Source organism: Eurosta solidaginis, chromosome 5 (genome assembly GCF_040869045.1).
Source record: "Eurosta solidaginis isolate ZX-2024a chromosome 5, ASM4086904v1, whole genome shotgun sequence".
Classification (NCBI taxonomy): domain Eukaryota; kingdom Metazoa; phylum Arthropoda; class Insecta; order Diptera; family Tephritidae; genus Eurosta; species Eurosta solidaginis.
In genome coordinates, this window is record NC_090323.1 from 278,723 (window position 1) to 297,304 (window position 18,582).

Here is an 18,582-nt window from a genome sequence, read left to right on the forward strand (position 1 = left end):
CTTTTAATGCGTCGTCGACAATGTGTCAAAAAATATTACCCAAGAGCACTGATGACATGATATGAAACTTTTATTCTCTCTCAATTCGTTTCCAGGAATGGGTCTTGAAGTTCTTTTGATTGTAAACAAAAGTTCATTCGTTTCCAAGAATGGGTCTTGAAGTTCTTTTGATTGTAAACAAAAGTTCATTCGTTTCCAAAAACATCAGATGGCTATAGAGTTGCCTAAACTACCAAAAAAAAAAACTCCAAGAAATCCGTTCGGTTTCATTATTTTCAAAAAAATCAGCAAGTAAGGTGATAAAAACTTATTAAAATATATAAAAAAGGCAAAATTTTGTAGAAATATTTTGTGGTAGATAAGTGAAAAAATATGAAATAATATATTTCGATTGCGTTGCTTTGCTTTGTTGAGCTGGCACCGCCATAAGATAACAATGAACGGCTAGCCCCTTTTTCACTTTGATGCGACCAAAATGGTTATGTACATACATATGTATATCCACATACAATAAAAAACGCAAAAAATTTATAAGAAATTACGAAATTAGATCACTTCGTGAAGTATCTGCGTTGTCGTCCGCAAAAGGCTGTTAATTATACATGTTGCGTTAACCTATACGTATACCTACAATTTATCTCAGCTGTCAAACGTGGAACGTTGCAACACCCCACAAAAACCTGGCCTTTATGCATCTATTTACATCAATGCGAAGACTAAGAAGCTCACTTTTCCTCCAATCGAAAGCTGCTATCAAAACCTGTTTCGTGTGTAGCCCTTCGATGAAAGGTGTTGTCACTGATAAATTTTCCACGGGTGAAAAATAGTTATCTTTTCTTCGGATTTGTAATCCTGACAAAAATTTGAGTTTTTTGATATCCCATTTTACAATCTTGAGTAAGTTTTCGGTGAAAATTATAAATTAAACCTTTACCATGTAAAATACCCCAAAGTTATTCTGAAATGCCCAAATTTGATTTTGAGCATGATGGTATCTATGGCCAATATTATAAAAAATGCACATTTTCACGCGCTCTCATACAGCGAGAAGTTTCATATCATGTCATCTGTGCCCAAGAGTAAGAGTTGATTTTCACCCCGCGACACTCGATTAACTTGTCAAGCGAGTTGAGTACAGTGTTGCCAGGAAAGAAATTTCTTTGGGGATAGAATCTAAAAAAAAGGGCTAGAAAGAGCTAAATTTCTTCAAGAAAATCCAAAACCCGTTGCAAAAAGAGCTAAAAGTATATGTATATTTTTCAATGTAAGTTTTCACATTTATTTCAAACCAAATTCAAACAAAGTTATAAAAAAGGTATAGTAAACTCACAAAAAAAAAAAAAACTAAGGTACAATAGAGGTACATAAATAATACTGTTTTTATAGTTCATTTTATATTTTTTAACACCAAAAATACGTTTCATTTTCTAACTTTTGTTTCGCCTTTTGGCGGTACGGTATCGTGCGATATTTAAGTTTATGTTGGGACGAGATATATATGAAGGGCCCTTGAAAGGGTGACTTCAAAATCTATGATTTCGTCCTCAAAAGATGAATTATTATTATTTCCACATTCACACATATTTTTTTGTGTTCATTAATTTTAAGGGATTGTTGTTTATTTTAAAGTCATGATAGCATTTATTCAGCCGTTTAAGACCACTTCTTATTATCAGAAGCGAATTCAACATAACTAAATTCATTTTGTTTCTGTGTTTGCTTTTAATTAAACTCATGTTTGAAAACGTTCTTTCAACTTCAGCATTACTTATTGGCAGCAAAAGAAATGTAAGCACAAAATTGACAAGCTCTTGGAAAGGGTTTTCATTTAACGCGTTCTTAAACCCTTTAACCTCAAACCAAAAACTGAAAGTTGAAGTCACATTTTTCCAGTTTTGGAGATAAATATTCTTCCACTGCATTTCTAAGCTAGTTATTTCATCAGTGCTATACTTGTTTTTTTTTTTCATTTGTGAAATATGAAAACAATTGAGGTTTCACAATTCTCAATGTGTTTTAACTGAAAAGAAATCTATTTTGCTAAGCGTTTCTATATTTTGCGGCAAGCGTTGCCTTAATTGCTCTATTAATTTAATTATGAAGTCGCGACATATATTACGTATCTTTCTTTCAATAAATTTGTCTATACATTTATTTTCTTTTTTAAATCGTATATATTCTTCAAAGGTATAATAAAAATAAGGTACGGGCGACAAAAATTTATTATAATCTGAAGTTAAAGGGTCTAAACTCTTATAATATGACGCTATGCTCTTGCACAAGCTGGAAAAGCAAATGTACAACCTCATTTATCGATTAAAGTTTTTGTTATCAGTTGAGTACCGAGTTGCAACATCACACATAACGAAACAAATAAAATAAAACTTCGACGCACAAAAAACATATTACAAATTTCACAACACGTATTGCCGAAATAGATTTGGAGCCAAAAAGGGGCAAACATTTTAAAAAGGGCCAAAAAAGAGCTAGGAGCTAAACCGGAATTTTTGGAGCTAAACACAAAAAAAGGGCTAGATCTGACTCCAAAAGCACCAAAATGCCAACACTGGTTGAGTGAGTCATTGCCTCTCAACGCGAGTACCATTAGTGAATCAGCATGGCCGACCCAGCTAATGTGAGCATTAACGTTAACCAAACACTACTATAAACTCTCTCTGTGTTGTGTTGTAGTAAGTGTTCCACACGAAATGCTTAAGTCGTGTATTCTAACACGCAGGCACTTGGCCATAAATATATGCATTCATGTACGTATTTATGTGTGCATGGGTTCGTTTATTTATGAGCCTGAATATGTGTATCTATGCATCTATGCGCCGACCATGAGTTCGTTGACCAACCATGAACGAAATTTTGTAAAGCAATGACAATAAAAACAACATAACAAAGTACAATTACGTATAGGTGGGTAAAAGAGCGTATACGTAACATAATATAAAAAAACATCTATGTGTGTATATTAGACTGGGTCGATTTATTAACCGATATCGCGCCATCGATAGGATTTGGGCTCAGGAAAAAAGTTCCACTGCGCATACCCAAAAAAAAAAAATTCCCAACACTGCAAAATTTCATTTTTTTTGACTTTTTTTAAGGGTTTTTGCATGACCTACTAAAAAATTTTCATTTGATTGTAAAATATTTTTGTTTTAAACTGTTATGGCTAACGTTTTTAGCGGACATTTTTGGGCCGGACAGGGTATACATACATATGAAAATTTTTTAGTAGGTCATGAAAAAAACGTTAAAAATCAAAGTCGAAAAAAAGTCAAAAAAATGTAATTTCGCAGGCTCGAAAATTATTTTTTTGGGTATGCGTAGAGGAACTTTTTTTCCTGAGCCCAAATCCTATCGAAAAATCGATGGCGCGATATCGGTTAACGTTCGTCCATACAAATGGACCCACCCTAATGTATATGTATGTTTGTATGACTATGTGTAAATTAATAGATGTAAATTCATATTTACATATAATCAAGTATCCGTTTCTATGGAAAACACAGTATTTTATATTCACAAAGATTAGAAATTGTTTTAACTTCAAGTTTTAATTGAGCTCCTTTAATTTCGTTTAATTAAACTCTGTACTGGTAAATGTGCATACATACACACGTTACAACCTATCTTATAATTTATGTATATTAAATTTATTTAATTCTTTATTTACATATATATTTGTATAAGTATGTAAAAATATGTATTATTATATAATATCTTCTTCTTTGTGAAATGTTTGAAAATTGTGTCACGAGTTGTGTGACCGAACTTAACCCAATTTCTTCATTAATACCGAATAATAATTCTAATTCTTTAGGCAAAACGAATCGAAATAAAGATTGTCGATACACCACCTCGCTGGTACAATAAACGATTTTAGGAACACACAGCACAGTCATCATAAACCTAAATAAACAATTTTGTGCACAAATATACGTATGCATATCTTTATAACATTTGGAATTTTGAAAAATCAAACTGCTCAAATCCATGCACATCTAGACTACTAATTCCTCAGCGCATAATTCAACCAATTTTAGATTGTACCTTCATATAAACTTTTATATACATACATACTATAAAATTGGCATGGACCTCCAACGAGTTATATACCGCGATTCTTCTTAAATTTGTGGTGTGCTACTCTTAATTTTTCTTACAATTTGGCTTTACATACATATGTTAATGGCCTTTTCGGAAGGATTTCATGACAGAAATAACCTCGGGGTGCCTTCCAAGCCACTGCTGAGGGGCAACTCCGCTTAGAATTATTTTAATTGGAAAAACTTCTTTCCAAATTTTTAGTGTTGCTTTTCCCGGGCCTTGAACCCAGGACCTTCGGTTGGTACAACGTAAATTTTTTTAACGCTTAAGATTTTTGCAAATTTTAGGTGATCTTTTCAGCCTGGTTATTCAGTTATTTGATTAAAAACTCCAGCAGCATTTTTTTTTGGTTTTTGTATCAGTGAATTGCGGGTTTGACCAATAGATATTCTAAAAACTTAAATCTCACACACATACCTCAAAAAGCAAAACAATAAAAATAATCAACATATACCTACCAATACCACTTCAACATACAAATGCATATAATTTGTTTTATTTATATTTTTGTGATTGCTTATTTCTTTCATAGCGTGCGTGAATTGAAATCGAAATTAAAACATATTCTCCAGCCTATTAATTAAATACATACGTTTATTATTGTTTTTAAAATAATAAGTACTAATAAAAGGAAAGTTTTGGAGACTTGTTCGTCTTACACAGAGCATTGAGCAGCTTCGGTTATCAACCGTTACATATACTGTTGCATTTATTGTCGTTTTAATCTTACGAAAGTTTCCATGGTCGCATCGCCTACACTTTTGAATGCAAAGCTATGAGGTGGGTCGACGTCATTGCTCAAGCGAGTTCATTGACCACGACTGTTCGTAACACTGAAACTAGGTCAGCCATTTTTGTTTGTATCGCGCCACATGCCGTTGCATAGTTTTTGCTCACAAATTTCCGAGCAAACGCGGGAAGCCATCGTAGAGTGGAATTACATACACACTTACGTTCATGTTTTTGTACCTTGATAACTTTGCTCATAAGTATGGGCCCACTTGCATACTTATATGCATATCGACATATGAATGTGTATACGCATGTATGCTGTATATATGAGGATGTTGGTGTGTTACGGCTGTTTTGTGACCTGTTTGCAGTGCACGATTATAAGACTATGAATAACGTTTGCCTATTCTTCATCGTATTTTCAAAAAAAAAAACTTAAATATGACTTTTTATTCCACATTTCCGTTTTTTATGGTCGTATGATAGTTTATCTCAATATTTATAAAAAAAAAATTAGATGTTAAAAGTGCTCATATTCATGAACGTACGCTTTTGTATCGGGTGTATTTTAAATGGATCGCCCCTATTTGAACGTATCCTAGGCTATTATTAGAATCGCGCCAGTTAGAGAGAGTTAGTCGCTCGGCTAAATTAATCGTATTCTATTTTACACTAATTGTTCTGAGTTTATTCATTTTTTTAAATCCAATCGTCTATTTATCAACAAAAACAAGAGCGGATAATTCCCTTATTCCTTTATATTTCATAAATTTCCATGTGCTTCCCGAATTACAAGCTAAGCCTGGTACAAATTTAGTGAGTTATTTATAAGGTATTCAAGAAATCGATTATGACGTATCTAAAGTAACCATCTCGAATATACATGAAATGAAATTTTGGAAGTTACCTCCTACAAAATTTTTGTTTTTTATTATAGTTTTTCAAATGTAAGAACCACTTGGATTGTAAATGTGTATTTCGGTTAACTTTTTCGAGATTAAATTTTTAATGAATACGCATCTTACATATTATACATTTTACATTTGCACATGAAAATATTGGCGCATAGTCATAGTCAAAATAAAATAGGTTTTGAATATAGTTACAGCTTTTTGACATAATTTTCCATGAGCTATCTGTCAAAAAAGCTGCAACTAAATATAAAACCTACTTTATTTTGACTATGACTATGGGCCATTGTATATAACGTGTGAATACGTACATGTTTTTTGTTTTGCACTAAATAGGTCGAACCTTCGAAAGTTCATTTACCTCAGCTACGCAACTATATCAAATGAAATGTCTTACAAACGAACATACAGCCAACAAAACTAACTAAGCAATCTCTCGCCATGAAACGAGAGAGCTGTTAACTTATAGTGAGTGGAAGGCTAGCCAAATAAATACTGAATACGTTAACTACTCGGTTGTATGCTCTTTTGAGTGATTTCGAAATATTAACTCAATACAAACGCAAAAGTTAAACTCAACTAGACTTTCGATTTCATGACAAAATTAAAATAAATTGTGAGTGCTGTTTGCTCCACAGTTTTAGGTTATCAAGTTTAGTCTTTGTTTATTTCATTTTAAAATAAATATATATGCAAGAAACATACATACGAAAATATGTTGTATTCATATACATGCATTTTTATCCCATATTAGTATGCCATTCTTGCAAAAGTATGTCGTCTTTCTATGCAAAAGTGTGTATGTATGTACATATATGCAATAATACACTTTGCAACTAGACATTCAAAAGTTCAGTGACTTCATAGTACAGTAAAATCGCTCAAAAGCTAACTCTCGAAATGGTTAATCCTTCGGTTTAGTTATCCGAATTTGAGCCCCCCATGTACTGCTCTAAAAAGTTAAATGGTTAACTTTTCTGAGCTTATACATCATTTCTAGCCCAACTAATTGTTTGGACACAAATAATAGCGGGTATATTCCTTCCGTTTATTTCGTGAATTTCTATGTATTTCGCGATTACCGCTAAGCTTAGCTTGCACACGTTTAATGAGTCGTCAGCTTTTGAACCTGTGGGTTGTGTATAGTTTGTTTGTTAAAAATAGGAAACACAACCCAAAAAAAAAAAAAACAAAAATCGCGTAATACACGTAATGATACACAAAACTGCCGTCCTAATAAAGAATGTGGGTATAAATTTTTTCGAAGAATAGTCATATACAAACAGATTCGCGTAAAATGAGTTGAACATAAATAGAAAGATCATACCTAAATTAATCCAATATACTTATTTTCAACAAAAAAAAACAGCATATGTTGGAAAGTTACACACATGTTAAGTTCATTTAGGTGTCAGTTTAAGTAAGAATGTAAATACCCATATTCTTTTCTACGACGGCAGAATGTTTATTACTGCATTTTCCCGGTTTGTACATAGAATTTCAGAAAAGTTAAATAACCCTCGGACATTTTGGTTAACTTTTTCGATATTCTACTGTATTTGGATATCCATTTATTTTGTATGATGAGTTTCCAATGCATAAATAGTGATGCTTGGTAATGCTCATAGTAGGCAACAAGTTATGTATATATAAATGTAATAGTCTTATAAGTTATAAGTAATTACTTGCTGAACCTTCCAGTGAGAATAAAATGAAATTTATAAAATATATAATACAGTAGGTACCTAACTTTTTCATAACAATTTAAGAATGGTAAAACCTGTTAACTTTTCATTAAAAACTACTTTTTGTTCCTGATAGAAAGTTTATGTTTTTCGAGTTTTATGCAAATATGTTTTTTTTTTATAATATGTGCCCTCGGTTGAGACTTACAATATAAAAAAGAAATTCCTACACCTAGAGTGAGTTCTACATATGATTTCGTGTTTTAATATTTTTCGAAAAAATATAAGTTTTTCAAGAGGCAACATTAGATACCAGAGGGCTAAAGCTTTAAGTAAGAAAAGTAGAAATTCAAAAACTTGGCAATTAAGAAGCTTGGAAGAATAATTGTTAGACTATTTCAGGGAAAGAAAACGCATGAAGTATTTTATTACTCAATTGATGAGTGAATGTATTATACACTTATTTACACACATAGCCATACAAATGTTCAAGCAATCCATGCAATTGCGGTTGCATTGAAAATGTTCTGAACTCATACTCAAGTTGAGGTCTTACATAGTCAATTATGTGTTTGTGACTTAGCAATACATATGTATGTATGCACATGTAGAGTATACAAAAAACGAATATGTGCAAATGCAATATGCCTCGTCAAATGTTGGTTCGCCTTCAACAGAAACTGCTTTGTCTCGGAGTGCAGCGACATTTAACTGGGTCATGCACGGTCATTCACTTTTCTTGATTGCAATCAAACGCGCAGGCAGTCACATTTAGTAGCTGGTCATGGAGCGTGTTCCACATTTACAAAATAATTGACGTCGTGTTTGTACATTGGTTATTAATATATATCCATATGCATGTACATACATACGTGCTTATTACAGAGTAGCATTGTATTTTGGAGGTGACTGCTCGCACCAGCAAAATGCTTAATTTGATTGGTTCTCCTTGAATTTTATTCGCGAACAATCGCACACTCTATATAAATTGTGTTTATTAATATTAAATGTAGGTATGTATATATGTACATATGCACATACATATGTATATTGAAAAGTAGGGAACGAAAAGTATTTTTTTTTTCCAATATGTATATCTAGACTCACAGAGTGGAAGTTCTCGGCTGAAAATAATTTTATTAAATTTTAAAACCACCCGGTTTCATTGTCCAGGAGGTGTGAAAGTCACACTCAAGAAACGGTGCCTGTAAATTTAGGTAGGAAAAGAGTTATGCATTAAATATGCATTTGCCGCCAATTGAGGCGAACAGGTTCTATGTTCAAGTCCCGGAAGAGCTATATTTTGAAATAATTCGGAGGCTTTAAAAATTTCGGGTTTGTACGCTCTGGAAAGGTCGGGAAGCTCTCTAATTGAATTACTGTCAGTAAAAGTGGTTTTGCAAAGGAAGCTAAACAAAGTATGGTGGTAAGACATCAAACGGATTAGAATAACGTTCCGGTTTAGGCTTCAGTTTTACCCTGTCTCGGTTTCGGGGTTGGTTTCGTTCTTAAACATTTAACTTGCTGAGTCTCGGATCCCGTGAAGTATAAAAAGTAGTTAATAAATAAATACATATATACCCAACAGCATAAGTTTGCGTACCTTCTTAAAGTTATTTTGCCTAATTTTTAAAAAGCTATTTACCGTTTTAAAGTTATTTTACCTAATTTTTAAAAAGCTATTTACCGTTTTAAACTGTTACGATTACAGTTTCACTTTCATTCCTTGGTGTTAGATTTCTTGTTAACGATTCTTCTAAATATGTCACTTATACGCAGTGGCGTGCTTTTCATACAATCCGAAAAGCTCGGGTTGCCTAGCGGAATGCTCCATTTTCAAAAATAAACTTGATGGCATAAGTATTTCTTTTCGGATTTACAATCATGTACAAAGCTACTTTCGGTTCATTGCACAGGTATTCGTATTCACATTCTACGCATATTCTATTCTACAACGCTTCGGAAAGGTGTCATCTCATTATGGGCTTTCACGAGGCTTTTAAAATTAAAAAGTTACAGTATTCGCTTTCTTTTCTCATTCGTGCATCAAGGCGCACACGGACGGAGGTGGGAATTCCGTATGAAATTTGCAAGCCGAATTTTTCGACAGGCTTTTTCAAGTTCAAGTATAGCATTGGAATGTATGACAGTTCTTTCAAATTTGAATAATTCTTCGGTTTGGTAAACAAAGCTTTTTTATCTTTGTTATAAAAGACTGCGAAAAACTTCTATGCATTCAAAGCTACATGCGTGCATCCAATAAAAATAAATATATTACCTATGTATGGAGCAAATGCGGTTAAAAAATTCTAAAACCCAGGGAGATGTTAAACCGCCCAAAAATTGTCGGTATTTTAATCTAGAATTGTCTGTCATACAAAACTGGTTTTCGTTCTTTTGTTTAAAAATACTTGAGCTTAAAAACAAACTCAACGTTAAGTTTTAATATGGAAGTTAAAACGAAGTTATTTGTAGAGTACCTACAAACAAACAAACAAAAACTAAAAATGTGTAACTTTTTACAAAATTTGGTTAGCTTATTTAACCGGTCCCAGGTTTGATAAAAAAATTTCGCAAAATCTCTTTTTATTAATTCTAGTAACGCTTACAGCTTCCAGCGTGTGATATATGATTTTCCTCACAAAGGATTCATATTTCGGAAAAAGGACAATACAATTCTATTAAAATAACTTATTAGTATATATGCATGTACTTTTAATAATAATATTAATAAATTGGCGGTATATTGCGCCGCTAAGATTAGTTTTTGTTGAGCTAATTAAATTTATTCCTACCGATTGGCGGGGCTGAACCTACGTGTTTTATGCCGACTCCGAACGGGAAAGTAGATGGATTTTCATTAAGAAGCTTTTAGTGACAGAAACACACTCGGAGTTTTTGCAAAACCACAGCAAGGTCCGACCACGCTCAGAAAACTGTTTTCTAAAGTATCTTGATGTAGCTCCTCCCGTAATATTCAAAACTGGATAACGAAAAACAAAGCAATAACGAAGGTTCGACAAATAAATGCATAGAGACAAGTAAACATTTTAAAATAAACGAACACGATTACTTTTTCTGGTGAATAATGGCTTCGGCTTGCCTTTAGGAAACCACTTAGGCATGTCACTGCTTATACGCCATGGCACACAATTTGGAAATCAAAGTATTTTTGTGATAGAATATAAATAAAAATAAATGTAAGGCGCGATAACCTCCGAAGAGATCTAAGGCCGAGCTTCTCTTCCAATTTGCGTCGTGCTCCTCTTGATTTGCCCTACAAATTGACCGGACGGGACCTACATATTTTATGCCGACTCCGAACGGCATCTGCAAGGCAGATGAGTTTTCACTGAGAGCTTTTCATGGCAGAAATACACCCGGAGCGCTTGCCAAACACTGCCGAGGGGCGACCCCGCTTAGAAAAATGTTCTTCTAATTGAAAACCCTTATTTCTAAAATTTTGATGTTGCTTTGCCCGGCGTGCGAACCCAGGGCATACGGTGTGATAGGCGGAGCACGCTACCATCACACCACGGTGGCCGCCGTGATAGAATATACGGATGTATAAAATGACTAATTGGCGGCCGCCGCACATAGGTAGATTTTAGACATTTAGGCGGCCATAATTGAATTTCCGAAAGTTGCCATAATTACAAAAAAAAGCACTCCCACAGCTTAAGAATAGACAGGGGAACGATAATTCTACCCCTCCCCATCCATCGCACACCTGGGGTTGGCTGCCAAGTAATCGAAATTTAGCTATTTCTAAACGCGTGTTATGGTTTTTTTTTAAACTATGTGAAATCGCATGTTTTAACGAGAATATTTTAAGTTTTAAGACAATTGAATTGAGTAATTGTGATGGATTCTAATATTTCAGGTAAATACTAACATTATTAATGGTGTTTGTGATTTTTAGAAGTTATAAATTGATACGGAACCTATTTTATTTAGGATGTTAAACAATTAATTTTTTTTTATTTTTTTATTTTTGGTTTTCAAAACCAGTTTTGTTATGTTTCCAAGTCCATCCAAGTGAAAATTAGTTTTGAACATGGTACTTGGTACAATTAGCTTGCCAACTACATTAAATTTAGCTGCAGATACTTGCAGATAGGTGGTTAGATAGAGGGTTTGTTATACCCTTGTTGCTGTACAACATGAAAAATAGCCTCAGTGCGCAGGTATCTTTAGGTGTTACACAGTGTAATGTATATTCTCATATAACCGATTAGTTACACAATTTATTATAATTTTTCATAAAACCAATTAAAAATTTACCCTAGATAAGGACAGAACTAAGTTATTACACCTCTTGCTGTACAACAAGAAAAATAGCCTCACTGCGCAGAAATTTTTTAGTGTTACACAGTGTAATATCTCTTTTTTTAATATAACCGATAAATTACACAAATTATTATAATTTTTCATTTAATAAACAGTTTTAAGAAGATATAGGCAATAAAATATTTTTTGCCGCCTAAAACTTGAAAATCTACCCATGTGCGCCGTGGTGTGGTGGTAGCGTGCTCCGCCTACCACACCGAAAATCCTGTGTTAGATTCCCGGGCAAAGAAACACAAAAATTTAGAAACAAGTTTTTTCAATTAGAAAAAAGTGTTTCTAAAACGGCGTCGCCCTCGGCAGTGATTTGGCAAATACTCCGAGCGTATTTCTGCCATGAAAAGTTTCCCAATGAAAACTCATCCGTCGTGCAGATGCCGTGCAGAGTTGGCTTTAAACATGTAGGTCCCGTACCGCCAATTTGTAGCTCGACCTTAAATCTTTTCGGGGCTATCGGGCCTTAAATGTATTTATTTATTTATAAATTGACCAAGCCGCGACCAATCATAATGCAGACATGACCGAATGCCGATCATTAATTATCCAGACCTGAAGCAAATCAAGCTGTGAATATACCCATCGCTGAGGAGAGAGTAAGGTGGGCAGTTAAAAGTTTTAAACCTTTTAAGGCTGCTGGACCAGACGGGATTGTTCCCTCTCAACTTATCTACTCTATGGAGTTATCAGCCAACTGGCGCATATATACCGCTTGTTTGGCTCTGAACTATATCCCGTGTGCATGGAGGAGCCCCACGGTCATATTCATTCCTAAGGCAGGCAAAGCCTCTCACCACGAGCCGAAGGACTACAGACCTATCAGTCTTTCATCCTTCGTACTCAAGACCATAGAGAGAATAGTTAGCGCTTTTTTCACTACAAGCATTGATAGGAACCTCATTTCCTCATTTCCAGACCTATCAGTCTTTCATCCTTCGTACTCAAGACCCTAAAGAGAATAGTTAACGATTTTCTCACTACAAGCATTGATAAGAACCTCATTTCGGGCTATCAGCACGCGTACACCAAAGGCAAATCTGCGGAGACTGCGCTACATAGCCTAGTCTCTACTATAGAGACATCCTTGTTCGAAAAGGATTATTGTCTTGTGGCCTTCCTAGACCTTGAAGGAGCATTCAACAATATAAGTCCAGACGCCTTTAACAATGCTTTAACTGATCTGGACGTAAATAGACCCGTAGTGGGACTGATTGACTGCTCAGGGGAAGAAAAGTGCTTTCCTCACTGGGGAAGGTTGATATAACACGATTTGTCGCAAGTGGCACGCCCCAGGGTGGTGTCCTTTCCCCTCTACTATGGAACCTAACGGTAAACTCGCTATTAAGAGATACTAGTTGGGGGAGCGGGAAGGTTGTGGCATATGCTGATGACCTAGCGATTGTCTACAGAGGCAAGTTCCCTCAAAATTTATGCGACTTGATGCAGGTAGCATTGCGAGAGGTTTCCCTGTGGGCTTCCCGATGTGGACTCAGCGTCAATTCGGATAAAGTAGAGCTTGTCTTATATACCAAACGATACAAAATACCATCGTTAAACCTGCCAGAACTAAATGGGGTGCGCCTAAGCCTGGCAGATAAAGCCAAATTTCTAGGCATAGTTTTGGACAAAAAGCTGAACTGGAAGGACAACGTTATTCAGCGACAAAAGAAAGCGTACTTTGCATTATATACGTGTAAAAGAGCCATTGGCAAAAATGGGGACTCACCCCAACATATGCGGATGGATTTATACCGCGATTATCAGACCCGTACTGCTGTATGGGGTAGTCGTATGGTGGCCAGCCTTGAGCAAGGCGTCAAACCTAAACTTGTTGGTTAAACTCCACAGATCCAGCATGATAAGCATAAGCGGGGCTCTAAGAACAATGCCTAGCGAAGCTCTTCAGGCCAATCTTGACATCCTTCCATTGGATCTAGCTGGTAATCGAGCAGCGGCAACGTCAGCCCTGCGTCTAAGGGAGTTGTGGTGTTAGAACAACAATACCACAGGACACTCAAGTATACTAAAAAAATACAGTTTTCTTCCTCTTAGCACGTATCGCTGTGCGACGACAACAATTGCGGAAACCAACTTTAATATAAACATACCCAGCAGGGATGACTGGACGGAGTCGGATAAGTGCCTTGCTATGAGCAACAGCATTTCCATATACACGGACGGCTCCAAGCTAAACGGGGACCTTGACCTCCAGCTCTCATTCAGACTACCCGACCACTGCAGTGTATTCCAGGCAGAAGTTGCAGCCATAATGGAAGCCGCAGCTACGAAGGGGACATACAATGTCGGCAAAGAAATTTGTATCTTCAGCGGCAGCCAGCTGCTATAAAATCTCTGGGCTCCCACTCGTTCAATTCTGAACTAGCACTAAACTGTCGCCGATCTCTTCAAGAGATGGCTCAACAGAACCGTGTAGACCTCACATGGGTCCCTGGATATAGGGATATCGAGGGAAACTGCATTGCAGATGAGCTCGCTAGGCAGGGTTCTTCTTGGACAAGAACGCTTAGGTATGCCCCTGTCCACATGCAAGCTAATGCTAAAAGAGCACATCTACCGTCAAGCCGACGAAGATGGCTACAAACACCGGGGTGTCGAACATCGAAAGAAACCTGGCCTAAATGGGATCCTAAAAGATCCCGTCACGTGTACAACCTAAGAAGGGATACAATTTCCACACTTGTGGTGGACTAATGGGTCATTGCCTCATAGGTAGGCATGCAGAAAGGTTAGGAGCGCCTTATCCTCGTTGCTGTAGGAGTTCTAAAGAGGATGAGGAGGAGGAAACGGTGGTTCACCTCATTTGCAACTGCCCAGCACCAAGCGGGGCACGGCAGCGCTTTCTGGGAGCTCCATTTCTTGATAATCTGAGCCAGGTTGTGGAGCATGACGTCAAGGACCTGGTAGCTTTCATCAGGTCCTCAAAATGGTTGGAAGAGGAAAGGTAACGGTGTTTTTCGTGGTATCACAACGGGCCTAATACTACTGGCCTAAGTGTGCCCTCGGGCAGCCACCCTAACCTAACCTAATTATCCAGACAGAAACCAGCAGCACACCATAATAAGACTTTGAAAACCATATTTTTAAAAATAAATGCACTCCAATGAAAATAAAAAATACAGCCAAAGTTCGCTATACCCAACATAAATTCCTAAGATTGAACATGTTTAAAAACATGGAAATATATCAACAGAAAATATTTCACCGAGGCATAACCATAGAATAAACAAACACCGCAACTGACTCGAACCCTTCAAAATAATATACAAATGAACACATCTGTAAAATGAAAGCTTACAACTAAACACTTTCACGACAGAGCGAAACTGCTATTAAAAATTTTTTTAATTATTAAAAATTAAAAAAAAAATTATTGTTTGCTTACTTAATTTGCTTTTAACTGTCTAATACCAGTTTCACATAGAAAAATAAAATTTTTTTCAATAAAAAATTCAAAATTCAAAAATTCAAACATTTTACTTTTCTAGCATTTGCACCAAATTATAATATGGCTTTTTGAAAAATTGCACATATATATTTAATTAGGGGAACATCTATGAATAGTTGCGACTGCTTTTATTTTAATTGCATTTTATTAAATTTTTTTTTTAAACCTTAGTATATTTCTTCTGTGTGAAATTGGTATAAACTGCCCACTCAGTCCAAAGTAGCCTTGTTGACGCAAGATTTCAAGTCTGACCTTCTTACTGACGTTAATGCTAGTTTCCAGATAAGAAAAACTCAAAATCACATTGATTTTGAAGAGCCGTTCAAATGTTTCGCAACCGAGCCTGTGTTAGCTATGCATATAGGTCCAAAACTCAGTTCACAAAATCCTGAGCTACCTTCAAGTATTATGATTAGTTAAATTCAAAACTCCATAGTACATTTCCTAAATCTATATCTAAATCTTTAAGAAAATTAATATAATCATTTTCTTATTTTTGTCTAAATTTTTTATAAAAAAAGTGCACAAAACTGTAGCGTGCTCGCCTACCACACCGAAGGTTCTGGGTTCAGGGCTCGTAAAAAAGAAAAAAAAAAATTATTCAAAAATGTTTTTTTTAATAATTTAAATTATTTCACAAAATGTTCACCGCCTTGACCATAGCGGTGGGAAAAAACGCCGATGAACGAGTTTCTACCGTAATGACGGCCGTAATATTTATTGCCCTGCAGCTAAATTATATTACGGTGAACTTCACCGGGTTCTTAGTTTCCACATAGTTACTTTTACATTGCAGCATTTATGACAACGCAATCTACCGCTATGTAGCGGCACCGCTTTCGAGGAAACCAGCATCTAATCAAAACATATAAAAAAAAAAAAAAAGATTCAAATAGTTAATAAATTCACCAACGCAAATATTTATAGGCTTTGGATATGGCGAAAAACCAAATGGTTGGCTATGGTATGGTTTTGGTTAGGGCCTTATGGTATGGCACCTTTCCCATAAGATTGGTTGGATCAGCTGTTTTTAAACGGGTTTATTTAGCTTGAATTGACAGGCAGGCTGCACGGCCGCATGCACGGCCGTTGCGAACGAATTTTGTAATTGAAACTTAAATTTACCGATAACCTACAAGCTTGAACTTGGAATATATTTTAGAACCCGATGACAATGCAATAATAAGAAAAAATCGCCGCTAGGTGGCGCAAGGATCGAGATATTCACAAAAATCTTATTTGTGGTCCGATTTGGCTCATATTTAGAACACATAATACATACAAGAATAGAAAGCGACCTATGAAAAAATCTCCGCTAGGTGGCGCAAGGATCGAGATATTCACAAAAATCGTATTTGTGGTCCGATTTGGCTCATATTTAGAACACATAATACATACAAGAATAGAAAGCGACCTATGAAAAAATCTCCGCTAGGTGGCACAAGGATCGAGATATTCACAAAAATCGTATTTGTGGTCCGATTTGGCTCTTGTTTGCAACACATAATACATACAAGAATTTAAAAGCGACCTATGAAAAAAAATCGCCGCTAGATGGCGCAAGGATCGAGATATTCACAAAAATCGTATTTGTGGTCCGATTTGGCTCATATTTGGAAAAAAATATTACATACAGTCCGGTAGAAGTGACATCAAAACACTTTGGAGTTGGAGGAGGGACTAGCATACGTGGCGCAGAGTCGAGTAAAGTCTTTGGAAGGATTATGTATTGAGGACTTAGATTGTAACAAATTGTCAGGAAAGAGTCATTGTAATAATGAGTCACTAAATGAACTAAATAGAATGAGAAATAATAGGCAATTAAATAAAGACTAAAAACTTGAAAATAAAATAATTAAAAAAATTTTTAAGTTGAACGGTTTTATTGAAAACAATACTTACATGAAGTATTAATAATACTAAAAGATAGACAATTATTATGTAGATCCTAGGTACTATTCATCACACTCCTCATCAATCTAGTTGATCAGACAATTAAAAAAAGAAAGAAAGAAGAAAGAAAATCTTTTAGTATTATTATTACTTCATGTAAGTATTGTTTTCAATAAAACCGTTTAACTTAAAAATTTTTTTAAATTATTTTTTTATGGATATGGACATTTATTTATTTAAAGTCGACAACAAACGTAAAATGGTCGACTACATGATAAAAATATACATATGTATGCAGTTCAAAAGCTAAAGTTAAAATATATCGAAATTGCAACCATGTTATAGTAAAACAAATAATACATATAACAATACAATTTATTTTCTGAATATAAAACTAGAAGTAATAGAAAAAAAGAATAAAATCGTATATCATGTTTGCCAGGATAGTGGATGCTTAGTTTAAAACTTTTATAAAACATGTACACATATTCTTGCAAATAAATATGTCAAATTGCAATGAAATCAGATCACTCTTTAACTGCTACAGTAGACGCTCACAAATTAAAACCACTTTGTTTTTAGGGCGATTCTAATTTCTGAAAAATTCCAATTCCTGGACGTTTTTTATTTGTATAAAACATTAAAAACTAAGTCAATTTACATTACAAAAACTACAATGAAATTGTGTCTTTTTCAATTTTATTCATTAAAATGAGAAATCATAAGGTCAAGTACAATACATATCACATGTTTTTTATACTCAGTTGAGCAGAGCTCACAGAGTATATTAGCTTTGATTGGATAACTGTTGGTTGTACAGGTATAAAGGAATCGAGATAGATATAGACTTCCATATATCAAAATCATCAGTATCGAAAAAAAATTCGATTGAGCCATGTCCGTCCGTCCGTCCGTCCGTCCGTCCGTTAACACGATAACTTGAGTAAATTTTGAGGTATCTTGATGAAATTTGGTATGTAGGTTCCTGGGCACTCATCTCAGATCGATATTTAAAATGAACGATATCGGACAATAACCACGCCCACTTTTTCGATATCGAAAATTTTGAAAAATCGAAAAAGTGCGATAATTCATTACCAAATATGGATTAAGCGATGAAACTTGGTAGGTGAGTTGAACTTATGACGCAGAATAGAAAACTTGTAAAATTTTGGACAATGGGGGTGGCACCGCCCACTTTTAAAAGAAGGTAATTTAGAAGTTTTGCAAGCTGTAATTTGGCAGTCGTTGAAGATATCACGATGAAATTTAGCAGGAACGTTACTCTTACTACTATATGTCTGCTTAATAAAAATTAGCAAAATCGGAGAACGACCACGCCCACTTTTTAAAAAAAAATTTTTTTAATTCAAATTTTAAAAGAAAAGTTAATATCTTTACAGTATATATGTAAGTAAATTATGTCAACATT

General features: G+C 35.0%; 1 protein-coding gene across 10 annotated transcripts in view; it reads left to right on the plus strand.

The window, feature by feature from the left end:
* Eip75B (Ecdysone-induced protein 75B) overlaps positions 1-18,582 on the plus strand; it is a 228,651-nt gene that overhangs the window by 188,140 nt on the left and 21,929 nt on the right. The gene's annotated exons all lie outside the window — the stretch shown is intronic.